The sequence below is a fragment of the Entelurus aequoreus genome, linkage group LG17 (genome assembly GCF_033978785.1).
Source record: "Entelurus aequoreus isolate RoL-2023_Sb linkage group LG17, RoL_Eaeq_v1.1, whole genome shotgun sequence".
NCBI classification, from domain to species: domain Eukaryota; kingdom Metazoa; phylum Chordata; class Actinopteri; order Syngnathiformes; family Syngnathidae; genus Entelurus; species Entelurus aequoreus.
Window position 1 is genome coordinate 18,404,780 of NC_084747.1, and position 12,500 is coordinate 18,417,279.

At 46.0% G+C, this 12,500-nt stretch overlaps 13 non-coding genes across 13 annotated transcripts; all 13 read left to right on the forward strand.

The window, feature by feature from the left end:
* Positions 1-422: 422 nt before the first annotated feature.
* Positions 423-504, forward strand: trnaf-aaa (transfer RNA phenylalanine (anticodon AAA)). Its single transcript has one exon. It is a non-coding gene; the product is annotated as a tRNA-Phe (tRNA).
* A 258-nt stretch (positions 505-762) lies between these two features.
* Positions 763-844, forward strand: trnas-aga (transfer RNA serine (anticodon AGA)). The gene has a single exon. It is a non-coding gene; the product is annotated as a tRNA-Ser (tRNA).
* A 581-nt stretch (positions 845-1,425) lies between these two features.
* On the forward strand, positions 1,426-1,507 carry trnas-aga (transfer RNA serine (anticodon AGA)). The gene has a single exon. It is a non-coding gene; the product is annotated as a tRNA-Ser (tRNA).
* A 258-nt stretch (positions 1,508-1,765) lies between these two features.
* Positions 1,766-1,847, forward strand: trnas-aga (transfer RNA serine (anticodon AGA)). Its single transcript has one exon. It is a non-coding gene; the product is annotated as a tRNA-Ser (tRNA).
* Positions 1,848-3,235: 1,388 nt separating this feature from the next.
* Positions 3,236-3,317, forward strand: trnas-aga (transfer RNA serine (anticodon AGA)). Its single transcript has one exon. It is a non-coding gene; the product is annotated as a tRNA-Ser (tRNA).
* Positions 3,318-4,980: 1,663 nt separating this feature from the next.
* Positions 4,981-5,062, forward strand: trnas-aga (transfer RNA serine (anticodon AGA)). Its single transcript has one exon. It is a non-coding gene; the product is annotated as a tRNA-Ser (tRNA).
* A 925-nt stretch (positions 5,063-5,987) lies between these two features.
* On the forward strand, positions 5,988-6,069 carry trnas-aga (transfer RNA serine (anticodon AGA)). The gene has a single exon. It is a non-coding gene; the product is annotated as a tRNA-Ser (tRNA).
* Positions 6,070-6,418: 349 nt separating this feature from the next.
* On the forward strand, positions 6,419-6,500 carry trnas-aga (transfer RNA serine (anticodon AGA)). The gene has a single exon. It is a non-coding gene; the product is annotated as a tRNA-Ser (tRNA).
* A 978-nt stretch (positions 6,501-7,478) lies between these two features.
* Positions 7,479-7,560, forward strand: trnas-aga (transfer RNA serine (anticodon AGA)). Its single transcript has one exon. It is a non-coding gene; the product is annotated as a tRNA-Ser (tRNA).
* Positions 7,561-9,223: 1,663 nt separating this feature from the next.
* On the forward strand, positions 9,224-9,305 carry trnas-aga (transfer RNA serine (anticodon AGA)). The gene has a single exon. It is a non-coding gene; the product is annotated as a tRNA-Ser (tRNA).
* Positions 9,306-10,230: 925 nt separating this feature from the next.
* On the forward strand, positions 10,231-10,312 carry trnas-aga (transfer RNA serine (anticodon AGA)). Its single transcript has one exon. It is a non-coding gene; the product is annotated as a tRNA-Ser (tRNA).
* A 349-nt stretch (positions 10,313-10,661) lies between these two features.
* On the forward strand, positions 10,662-10,743 carry trnas-aga (transfer RNA serine (anticodon AGA)). The gene has a single exon. It is a non-coding gene; the product is annotated as a tRNA-Ser (tRNA).
* Positions 10,744-11,722: 979 nt separating this feature from the next.
* On the forward strand, positions 11,723-11,804 carry trnas-aga (transfer RNA serine (anticodon AGA)). Its single transcript has one exon. It is a non-coding gene; the product is annotated as a tRNA-Ser (tRNA).
* The last annotated feature ends 696 nt before the right edge of the window (positions 11,805-12,500 follow it).

Genomic DNA, 12,500 nt, shown 5'->3' on the forward strand with positions numbered 1-12,500 from the left:
TTGGTGCGGCGTCTGCAGTGATGCAGTCACTCCACCGGTCTTTTGTGATGAAGAATGAGCTGAGCCAGAAGGCAAAACTCTCGATATACAGGTTGGTCTACGTTCCTACCCTCACCTATGGTCATGAACTTTGAGTAGTGACCGAAAGGACAAGGTCACGAAATACAAGCGGCAGAAATGAATTTCCTCCACAGGATGTCTGGGATCACCCTCAGAGATAGGGTGAGGAGCTTGGTCAGCCGGGAGAGACTCAGAGTAGAGCTGCTGCTCCCTTACAGCGAGAGGAGCCAGCTGAGATGGCTCGGGCATCGACTACGGATGCCTCCACTACACATCTTAAATTAAAGCCTGGCACAACAATTGGGGATTTTGACGCTTCGTTTGTGTCGAGCTGGTAGATGTTTTGGCATCATTGTTGTCAAGTTGTCGTGGCCGAGAGGTTAAGGCGATGGACTAAAAATCCGTTGGGGTCTCCCCGCGCAGGTTCGAATCCTGCCGACAACGACGGAGTGGCCGGAGACAGCGGTATCTAAGTTTTTTCCACTGAGGGCCGCCCATTGTAAAATTACTGGATGCAGGAGCCATTTTGATATTCTCCAACTATATCCTGCAGATATAGTTGCAGAGTCTTTTGGTAAAATATTAGGACAGCTCAAAAAAAGGAGGCTTCACTACATATCTTAAATAAAGCCTCCAACCCTGCCGACGAGCTGCCAGTCGGTCTCAGACGTGGGATCCAGGTTGGCAGAATGGTGGTGTCAGGTTGTCGTGGCCGAGTGGTTAAGGCGATGGACTAGAAATCCATTGGGGTCTCCCCGCGCAGGTTCGAATCCTGCTGACAACGACTTAAGTTTTTCATGATTCTGAATAATTGAACGTCATTCTTCAGTTGGGCTGCACCCCTCGGGTCGGGAGTGAAGTTCTGCCTCAAGTGGAGGACTTCAAGCATCTCATAGTCTTGTTCACGAGTGAGGGAAGAATAGAATGTGAGATTGACAGAGGTATTGGTGCGGCATCTACAGTGATGCAGTCACTCCACCGGTCTTTTGTGGTGAAGAATGAGCTGAGCCAGAAGGCGAAACTCTCGATATACATGTCGGTCTACGTTCCTACCCTCACCTATGGTCATGAACTTTGAGTAGTGACCGAAAGGACAAGGTCGCGAATACAAGCGGCAGAAATGAGTTTCCTCCACAGGATGTCTGGGATCACCCTCAGAGATAGGGTGAGGAGCCTGGTCAGCCGGGAGAGACTCAGAGTAGAGCTGCTGCTCCCTTACAGCGAGAGGAGCCAGCTGAGATGGCTCGGGCATCTACTACGGATGCCTCCACTACACATCTTAAATTAAAGCCTGGCACAACAATTGGGGATTTTGACGCTTCGTTTGTGTCGAGCTGGTAGATGTCTTGGCATTATAGTTGTCAAGTTGTCGTGGCCGAGAGGTTAAGGTGATGGACTAGAAATCCATTGGGGTCTCCCCGCGCAGGTTTGAATCCTGCCGACAACGACGAAGTGGTCGGAGTCAGCGGTATCTAAGTTTATGCCACTGAGGGCCGCGTATTGTAAAATCACTGGATGCAGGAGCCATTTTGATATTCTCCAACTATATCCTGCATATATAGTTGCAGTCTTTTGGTAAAATATTAGGACAGCTCAAAAAAAGGAGGCTTCACTACACATCTTAAACAAAGCCTCCAACCCTGCCGACGAGCTGCCAGTCGGTCTCAGACGTGGGATCCAAAGGTTGGCAGAAAGGTGGTGTCAGGTTGTCGTGGCCGAGTGGTTAAGGCGATGGACTAGAAATCCATTGGGGTCTCCCCGCGCAGGTTCGAATCCTGCTGACAACGAATTAAGTTTTTCATGATTCTGACTAATTGAACGTCATTCTTCAGTTGGGCTGCACCCCTCGGGTCGGGAGTGAAGTTCTTCCTCAAGTAGAGGACTTCAAGTATCTCATAGTCTTGTTCACGAGTGAGGGAAGAAATAGAACGCGAGATTGACAGAGGTATTGGTGCGGCGCCTACAGTGATGCAGTCACTGCACCGGGCTTTTGTGATGAAGAATGAGCTGAGCCAGAAGGGGAAACTCTCGATATACAGGTCGGTCTACGTTCCTACCCTCACCACCAACCCTGCCGACGAGCTGCCAGTCGGTCTCAGACGTGGGATCCAAAGGTTAGCAGAAAGATAGTGTCATGTTGTCGTGGCCGAGTGGTTAAGGCGATGGACTAAGTTCAAATCCTGCCGACAACGTGAGCTATGTTATGTTTAAAAGGAGAACAAACATGCCGATTACTGTAGCATCAACTTTGTTTGGCTGAGAAGCAGCATGAGCGTACGAAGCTAACAAGGAGGTCTTAAGGGGTGCACCGCCTCCACATAGGTGTTTAAAAACAAGTTTTTCTAATATGTTATAAAAAAAAAAAGGTAAGTTTGATACAGGGGTGGAGTTATTAAAATGTGTCTTCTTTAGCAGGGCTCTCACTACTGCAGTTTTAAAATCAGCAGAAAAGACATTTAAAATCTCCTCTCTCAAAGAACCATCAAATATTCTCCAAAATAATTGTTTGGAATTGAATCTATAAGACATGTTTTGGGTTTCATAGGAGAGAAAAAAAGCCAACTCTCAGCATGAACCAGGACAAAACTGTCCAGTGTTTCCTCGGGTAAAAACAGAGACTGTGTTGGATTAAAAGCAGAGTGAGGAGATATCTGATGGGGTCCATCAGAGAAACAATAAACACCAACGACCGCGTCACGTCCAACTTTTGAGTGTAACACAATTTTATTTACATAACCTTGCCACGGTTTTGTTCAGGAGGTCTGTAGAATACAATAAAAAAAATTATACTTCTAATATAAAAACATTATCATGGTCAAATTTTAAAAAAAATGTTGTAAGATTAAAAATGTTGTCGTAAATTATTCTTAAAATGATTTATTTTTCCCTACATAACTCTGAAATTTTGTAGTATTACAATGTCATCAAAAAGAGCTTCACTACGCATCTTAAATAAAGCGTCCAGCCCTGCCGACGAGCTGTCAGTCTGAAATTTTGTAGTATTACAATTTTCCGTTAATTTATGGAATAAATTCAAGAGGGGAAAAAAGGGAGAGTGGTTGTTATTTAGTTTAAAGAAGGCTTCACTACACATCTTAAATTAAAGCCTGGCACTTTGCTATCTCAACAATTTGTGTCCAGCTGCTGCATTTCTTGGCACTACAGCTGATGTCAAGTTGTCGTGGCCGAGTGGTTAAGGCGATGGACTAGAAATCCATTGGGGTCTCCCCGCGCAGGTTCGAATCCTGCTGACAACGACTTATGTTTTTCATGATTCTGACTAATTGAACGTCATTCTTCAGTTGGGCTGCACCCCTCGGGTCGGGAGTGAAGTTCTGCCTCAAGTGGACGACTTCAAGTATCTCATAGTCTTGTTCACGAGTGAGGGAAGAAATAGAACGCCAGATTGACAGAGGTATTGGTGCGGCGTCTACAGTGATGCAGTCACTGCACCGGTCTTTTGTGATGAAGAATGAGCTGAGCCAGAAAGCAAAACTCTCGATATACAGGTCGGTCTACGTTCCTACCCTCACCTATGGTCATGAACTTTGAGTAGTGACCGAAAGGACAAGGTCGCGAAATACAAGCGGCAGAAATGAATTTCCTCCACAGAATGTCTGGGATCACCCTCAGAGATAGGGTGAGGAGCTTGGTCAGCCGGGAGAGACTCAGAGTAGAGCTGCTGCTCCCTTACAGCGAGAGGAGCCAGCTGAGATGGCTCGGGCATCTACTACGGATGCCTCCACTACACATCTTAAATTAAAGCCTGGCACAACAATTGGGGATTTTGGCGCTTCGTTTGTGTCGAGCTGGTAGATGTCTTGGCATTACAGTTGTCAAGTTGTCGTGACCGGGAGGTTAAGGTGATGGACTAGAAATCCATTGGGGTCTCCCCGCACAGGTTCGAATCCTGCTGACAATGACTTAAGTTTTTCATGATTCTGACTAGTTGAACGTCATTCTTCAGTTGGGCTACACCCCTCGGGTCGGGAGTGAAGTTCTGCCTCAAGTGGAGGACTTCAAGTATCTCATAGTCTTGTTCACGAGTGAGGGAAGAAATAGAACGCCAGATTGACAGAGGTATTGGTGCGGCGTCTACAGTGATGCAGTCACTGCACCGGTCTTTTGTGATGAAGAATGAGCTGAGCCAGAAGGCAAAACTCTCGATATACAGGTCGGTCTACGTTCCTACCCTCACCTATGGTCATGAACTTTGAGTAGTGACCGAAAGGACAAGGTCGCGAAATACAAGCGCCAGAAATGAGTCCGCACCAATACCTCTGTCAATCTCACGTTCTATTCTTCCCTCACTTGTGAACAAGACTATGAGATATTTGAAGTCCTCCACTTGAGGCAGAAATTCACTCCCGACCAAAGGGGTGCAGCCTAACTGAAGAATGACGTTCAATTAGTCAGAATCATGAAAAAATTAATTCCTTGTCAGCAGGATTCGAACCTGTGCGGGGAGACCCCAATGGATTTCTAGTCCATCGCCTTAACCACTCGGCCACGACAACCTGACACCAGCTTTCTGCTAACCTTTGGATCCCACGTCTGAGACCGACTGGCAGCTCGTCGGCAGGGTTGGAGGCTTTATTTAAGATGTGTAGTGAAGCCTCCTTTGGGGTCTCCCGCGCAGGTTCGAATCCTGTTGACAACGACGAAGTGCCCGGAGACATCTGTATCCAAGTTTTTTCCACTGAGGGCCACGTATTGTAAAATTACTGGATGCAGGAGCCATTTTGATTTTCTCCAACTATATCCTGCAGATATAAGTGCAGATTCTTTTGGTAAAATATTAGGACAGCTCAAAAAAAGGAGGCTTCACTTCACATCTTAAATAAAGCCTCCAACCCTGCTGACGAGCTGCCAGTCGGTCTCAGACGTGGGATCCAAAGGTTAGCAGAAAGATGGTATCAGGTTGTCGTGGCCGAGTGGTTAAGGCGATGGATTAGAAATCCATTGGGGTTTCCCCGCGCAGGTTCGAATCCTGCTGACAACGAGTTAAGTTTTTCATGATTCTGACTAATTGAACGTCATTCTTCAGTTGGGCTGCACCCCTCGGGTCGGGAGTGAAGTTCTGCCTCAAGTGGAGGACTTCAAGTATCTCATAGTCTTGTTCACGAGTGAGGGAAGAAATAGAACGCGAGATTGACAGAGGTATTGGTGCGGCGTCTACAGTGATGCAGTCACTGCACCGGTCTTTTGTGATGAAGAATGAGCTGAGCCAGAAGGCAAAACTCTCGATATACAGGTCGGTCTACGTTCCTACCCTCACCTATGGTCATGAACTTTGAGTAGTGACCGAAAGGACAAGGTCGCGAAATACAAGCGGCAGAAATGAATTTCCTCCACAGAATGTCTGGGATCACCCTCAGAGATAGGGTGAGGAGCTTGGTCAGCCGGGAGAGACTCAGAGTAGAGCTGCTGCTCCCTTACAGCGAGAGGAGCCAGCTGAGATGGCTCGGGCATCTACTACGGATGCCTCCACTACACATCTTAAATTAAAGCCTGGCACAACAATTGGGGATTTTGGCGCTTCGTTTGTGTCGAGCTGGTAGATGTCTTGGCATTACAGTTGTCAAGTTGTCGTGACCGGGAGGTTAAGGTGATGGACTAGAAATCCATTGCGGTCTCCCCGCGCAGGTTCGAATCCTGCCGACAATGACGAAGTGGTCAGAGTCAGCGGTATCTAAGTTTTTGCCACTGAGGGCCGCATATTGTAAAATCCCTGGATGCAGGAGCCATTTTGATATTCTCCAACTATATCCTGCAGATATAGTTGCAGAGTCTTTTGGTAAAATATTAGGACAGCTCAAAAAAAGGAGGCTTCACTACACATCTTAAATAAAGCCTCCAACCCTGCCGACGAGCTGCCAGTCGGTCTCAGACGTGGGATCCAAAGGTTAGCAGAAAGATGGTGTCAGGTTGTTGTGGCCGAGTGGTTAAGGCGATGGACTAGAAATCCATTGGGGTCTCCCCGCGCAGGTTCGAATCCTGCTGACAACGAATTAAGTTTTTCATGATTCTGACTAATTGAACGTCATTCTTCAGTTGGGCTGCACCCCTCGGGTCGGGAGTGAAGTTCTTCCTCAAGTAGAGGACTTCAAGTATCTCATAGTCTTGTTCACGAGTGAGGGAAGAAATAGAACGTGAGATTGACAGAGGTATTGGTACGGGGTCTACAGTGATGCTGTCACTGCACCGGTCTTTTGTGATGAAGAATGAGCTGAGCCAGAAGGCAAAACTCTCGATATACAGGTCGGTCTACGTTCCTACCCTCACCACCAACCCTGCCGACGAGCTGCCAGTCGGTCTCAGACGTGGGATCCAAAGGTTAGCAGAAAGATAGTGTCATGTTGTCGTGGCCGAGTGGTTAAGGCGATGGACTAGAAATCCATTGGGGTCTCCCCGCGCAGGTTCAAATCCTGCCGACAACGTGAGCTATGTTACGTTTAAAAGGAGAACAAACATGCCGATTACTGTAGCATCAGCTTTGTTTGGCTAAGAAGCAACATGAGCGTACGAAGCTGACAAGGAGGTCTTAAGGGGTGCACCGCCTCCACATAGGTGTTTAAAAACAAGTTTTTCTAATATGTTATAAAAAAAGGTAAGTTTGATACAGGTGTGGAGTTATTAAAATGTGTCTTCTTTAGCAGGGCTCTCACTACTGCAGTTTTAAAATCAGCAGAAAAGACATTTAAAATCTCCTCTCTCAAAGAACCATCAAATATTCTCCAAAATAATTGTTTGGAATTGAATCTATAAGACATGTTTTGGGTTTCACAGGAGAAAAAAAGGCCAACTCTCAGCATGAACCAGGACAAAACTGTCCAGTGTTTCCTCGGGTAAAAACAGAGACTGTGTTGGATTAAAAGCAGAGTGAGGAGATATCTGATGGGGTCCATCAGAGAAACAATAAACACCAACGACCGTGTCACGTCCAACTTTTGAGTGTAACACAATTTTATTTACATAACCTTGCCACGGTTTTGTTCAGGAGGTCTGTAGAATAGAATTTAAAAAATTATACTTCTAATATAAAAACATTATCATGTTCAAATTTTTAAAAAAATGTTGTAAGATTAAAAATGTTGTCGTAAATTATTCTTAAAATGATTTATTTTTCCCTACATAACTCTGAAATTTTGTAGTATTACAATGTCATCAAAAAGAGCTTCACTACACATCTTAAATAAAGCGTCCAGCCCTGCAGACGAGCTGGCAGTCTGAAATGTTGTAGTATTACAATTTTCCGTTAATTTATGGAATAAATTCAAGAGGGGAAAAAAGGGAGAGTGGTTGTTATTTAGTTTAAAGAAGGCTTCACTACACATCTTAAATTAAAGCCTGGCACTTTGCTATCTCAACAATTTGTGTCCAGCTGCTGCATTTCTTGGCACTACAGCTGATGTCAAGTTGTCGTGGCCGAGTGGTTAAGGCGATGGACTAGAAATCCATTGGGGTCTCCCCGCGCAGGTTCGAATCCTGCTGACAACGACTTATGTTTTTCATGATTCTGACTAATTGAACGTCATTCTTCAGTTGGGCTGCACCCCTCGGGTCGGGAGTGAAGTTCTGCCTCAAGTGGACGACTTCAAGTATCTCATAGTCTTGTTCACGAGTGAGGGAAGAAATAGAACGCCAGATTGACAGAGGTATTGGTGCGGCGTCTACAGTGATGCAGTCACTGCACCGGTCTTTTGTGATGAAGAATGAGCTGAGCCAGAAAGCAAAACTCTCGATATACAGGTCGGTCTACGTTCCTACCCTCACCTATGGTCATGAACTTTGAGTAGTGACCGAAAGGACAAGGTCGCGAAATACAAGCGGCAGAAATGAATTTCCTCCACAGAATGTCTGGGATCACCCTCAGAGATAGGGTGAGGAGCTTGGTCAGCCGGGAGAGACTCAGAGTAGAGCTGCTGCTCCCTTACAGCGAGAGGAGCCAGCTGAGATGGCTCGGGCATCTACTACGGATGCCTCCACTACACATCTTAAATTAAAGCCTGGCACAACAATTGGGGATTTTGGCGCTTCGTTTGTGTCGAGCTGGTAGATGTCTTGGCATTACAGTTGTCAAGTTGTCGTGACCGGGAGGTTAAGGTGATGGACTAGAAATCCATTGGGGTCTCCCCGCACAGGTTCGAATCCTGCTGACAATGACTTAAGTTTTTCATGATTCTGACTAGTTGAACGTCATTCTTCAGTTGGGCTACACCCCTCGGGTCGGGAGTGAAGTTCTGCCTCAAGTGGAGGACTTCAAGTATCTCATAGTCTTGTTCACGAGTGAGGGAAGAAATAGAACGCCAGATTGACAGAGGTATTGGTGCGGCGTCTACAGTGATGCAGTCACTGCACCGGTCTTTTGTGATGAAGAATGAGCTGAGCCAGAAGGCAAAACTCTCGATATACAGGTCGGTCTACGTTCCTACCCTCACCTATGGTCATGAACTTTGAGTAGTGACCGAAAGGACAAGGTCGCGAAATACAAGCGCCAGAAATGAGTCCGCACCAATACCTCTGTCAATCTCACGTTCTATTCTTCCCTCACTTGTGAACAAGACTATGAGATATTTGAAGTCCTCCACTTGAGGCAGAAATTCCCTCCCGACCAAAGGGGTGCAGCCTAACTGAAGAATGACGTTCAATTAGTCAGAATCATGAAAAAATTAATTCCTTGTCAGCAGGATTCGAACCTGTGCGGGGAGACCCCAATGGATTTCTAGTCCATCGCCTTAACCACTCGGCCACGACAACCTGACACCAGTTTTCTGCTAACCTTTGGATCCCACGTCTGAGACCGACTGGCAGCTCGTCGGCAGGGTTGGAGGCTTTATTTAAGATGTGTAGTGAAGCCTCCTTTGGGGTCTCCCGCGCAGGTTCGAATCCTGTTGACAACGACGAAGTGCCCGGAGACATCTGTATCCAAGTTTTTTCCACTGAGGGCCACGTATTGTAAAATTACTGGATGCAGGAGCCATTTTGATTTTCTCCAACTATATCCTGCAGATATAGTTGCAGATTCTTTTGGTAAAATATTAGGACAGCTCAAAAAAAGGAGGCTTCACTTCACATCTTAAATAAAGCCTCCAACCCTGCTGACGAGCTGCCAGTCGGTCTCAGACGTGGGATCCAAAGGTTAGCAGAAAGATAGTATCTGGTTGTCGTGGCCGAGTGGTTAAGGCGATCGATTAGAAATCCATTGGGGTTTCCCCGCGCAGGTTCGAATCCTGCTGACAACGAGTTAAGTTTTTCATGATTCTGACTAATTGAACGTCATTCTTCAGTTGGGCTGCACCCCTCGGGTCGGGATTGAAGTTCTGCCTCAAGTGGAGGACTTCAAGTATCTCATAGTCTTGTTCACGAGTGAGGGAAGAAATAGAACGCGAGATTGACAGAGGTATTGGTGCGGCGTCTACAGTGATGCAGTCACTGCACCGGTCTTTTGTGATGAAGAATGAGCTGAGCCAGAAGGCAAAACTCTCGATATACAGGTCGGTCTACGTTCCTACCCTCACCTATGGTCATGAACTTTGAGTAGTGACCGAAAGGACAAGGTCGCGAAATACAAGCGGCAGAAATGAATTTCCTCCACAGAATGTCTGGGATCACCCTCAGAGATAGGGTGAGGAGCTTGGTCAGCCGGGAGAGACTCAGAGTAGAGCTGCTGCTCCCTTACAGCGAGAGGAGCCAGCTGAGATGGCTCGGGCATCTACTACGGATGCCTCCACTACACATCTTAAATTAAAGCCTGGCACAACAATTGGGGATTTTGGCGCTTCGTTTGTGTCGAGCTGGTAGATGTCTTGGCATTACAGTTGTCAAGTTGTCGTGACCGGGAGGTTAAGGTGATGGACTAGAAATCCATTGCGGTCTCCCCGCGCAGGTTCGAATCCTGCCGACAATGACGAAGTGGTCAGAGTCAGCGGTATCTAAGTTTTTGCCACTGAGGGCCGCATATTGTAAAATCCCTGGATGCAGGAGCCATTTTGATATTCTCCAACTATATCCTGCAGATATAGTTGCAGAGTCTTTTGGTAAAATATTAGGACAGCTCAAAAAAAGGAGGCTTCACTACACATCTTAAATAAAGCCTCCAACCCTGCCGACGAGCTGCCAGTCGGTCTCAGACGTGGGATCCAAAGGTTAGCAGAAAGATGGTGTCAGGTTGTTGTGGCCGAGTGGTTAAGGCGATGGACTAGAAATCCATTGGGGTCTCCCCGCGCAGGTTCGAATCCTGCTGACAACGAATTAAGTTTTTCATGATTCTGACTAATTGAACGTCATTCTTCAGTTGGGCTGCACCCCTCGGGTCGGGAGTGAAGTTCTTCCTCAAGTAGAGGACTTCAAGTATCTCATAGTCTTGTTCACGAGTGAGGGAAGAAATAGAACGTGAGATTGACAGAGGTATTGGTACGGGGTCTACAGTGATGCTGTCACTGCACCGGTCTTTTGTGATGAAGAATGAGCTGAGCCAGAAGGCAAAACTCTCGATATACAGGTCGGTCTACGTTCCTACCCTCACCACCAACCCTGCCGACGAGCTGCCAGTCGGTCTCAGACGTGGGATCCAAAGGTTAGCAGAAAGATAGTGTCATGTTGTCGTGGCCGAGTGGTTAAGGCGATGGACTAGAAATCCATTGGGGTCTCCCCGCGCAGGTTCAAATCCTGCCGACAACGTGAGCTATGTTACGTTTAAAAGGAGAACAAACATGCCGATTACTGTAGCATCAGCTTTGTTTGGCTAAGAAGCAACATGAGCGTACGAAGCTGACAAGGAGGTCTTAAGGGGTGCACCGCCTCCACATAGGTGTTTAAAAACAAGTTTTTCTAATATGTTATAAAAAAAAGGTAAGTTTGATACAGGTGTGGAGTTATTAAAATGTGTCTTCTTTAGCAGGGCTCTCACTACTGCAGTTTTAAAATCAGCAGAAAAGACATTTAAAATCTCCTCTCTCAAAGAACCATCAAATATTCTCCAAAATAATTGTTTGGAATTGAATCTATAAGACATGTTTTGGGTTTCACAGGAGAAAAAAAGGCCAACTCTCAGCATGAACCAGGACAAAACTGTCCAGTGTTTCCTCTGGTAAAAACAGAGACTGTGTTGGATTAAAAGCAGAGTGAGGAGATATCTGATGGGGTCCATCAGAGAAACAATAAACACCAACGACCGTGTCACGTCCAACTTTTGAGTGTAACACAATTTTATTTACATAACCTTGCCACGGTTTTGTTCAGGAGGTCTGTAGAATAGAATTTAAAAAATTATACTTCTAATATAAAAACATTATCATGTTAAAATTTTTAAAAAAATGTTGTAAGATTAAAAATGTTGTCGTAAATTATTCTTAAAATGATTTATTTTTCCCTACATAACTCTGAAATTTTGTAGTATTACAATGTCATCAAAAAGAGCTTCACTACACATCTTAAATAAAGCGTCCAGCCCTGCAGACGAGCTGGCAGTCTGAAATGTTGTAGTATTACAATTTTCCGTTAATTTATGGAATAAATTCAAGAGGGGAAAAAAGGGAGAGTGGTTGTTATTTAGTTTAAAGAAGGCTTCACTACACATCTTAAATTAAAGCCTGGCACTTTGCTATCTCAACAATTTGTGTCCAGCTGCTGCATTTCTTGGCACTACAGCTGATGTCAAGTTGTCGTGGCCGAGTGGTTAAGGCGATGGACTAGAAATCCATTGGGGTCTCCCCGCGCAGGTTCGAATCCTGCTGACAACGAATTAAGTTTTTCATGATTCTGACTAATTGAACGTCATTCTTCAGTTGGGCTGCACCCCTCGGGTCGGGAGTGAAGTTCTGCCTCAAGTGGAGGACTTCAAGTATCTCGTAGTCTTGTTCACGAGTGAGGGAAGAAATAGAACGCGAGATTGACAGAGGTATTGGTGCGGCGTCTACAGTGATGCAGTCACTGCACCGGTCTTTTGTGGTGAAGAATGAGCTGAGCCAGAAGGCAAAACTCTCGATATACAGGTCGGTCTACGTTCCTACCTTCATCTATGGTCATGAACTTTGAGTAGTGACTGAAAGGACAAGGTCGCGAAATACAAGCGGCAGAAATGAGTCCGCACCAATACCTCTGTCAATCTCACGTTCTATTCTTCCCTCACTCGTGAACAAGACTATGAGATACTTGAAGTCCTCCACTTGAGGCAGAACTTCACTCCCGACCCAAGGGGTGCAGCCCAACTAGTGAAGCCTCTCTTGGGGTCTCCCCGCGCAGGTTCGAATCCTGCCGACAACGACGAAGTCGACGGAGACAGCGGTATCTAAGTTATCCTGCAGATATAGTTGCAGTCTTTTGGTAAAATATTAGGACAGCTCAAAAAAAGGAGGCTTCACTACACATCTTAAATAAAGCCTCCAACCCTGCCGACGAGCTGCCAGTCGGTCTCAGACGTGGGATCCAAAGGTCAG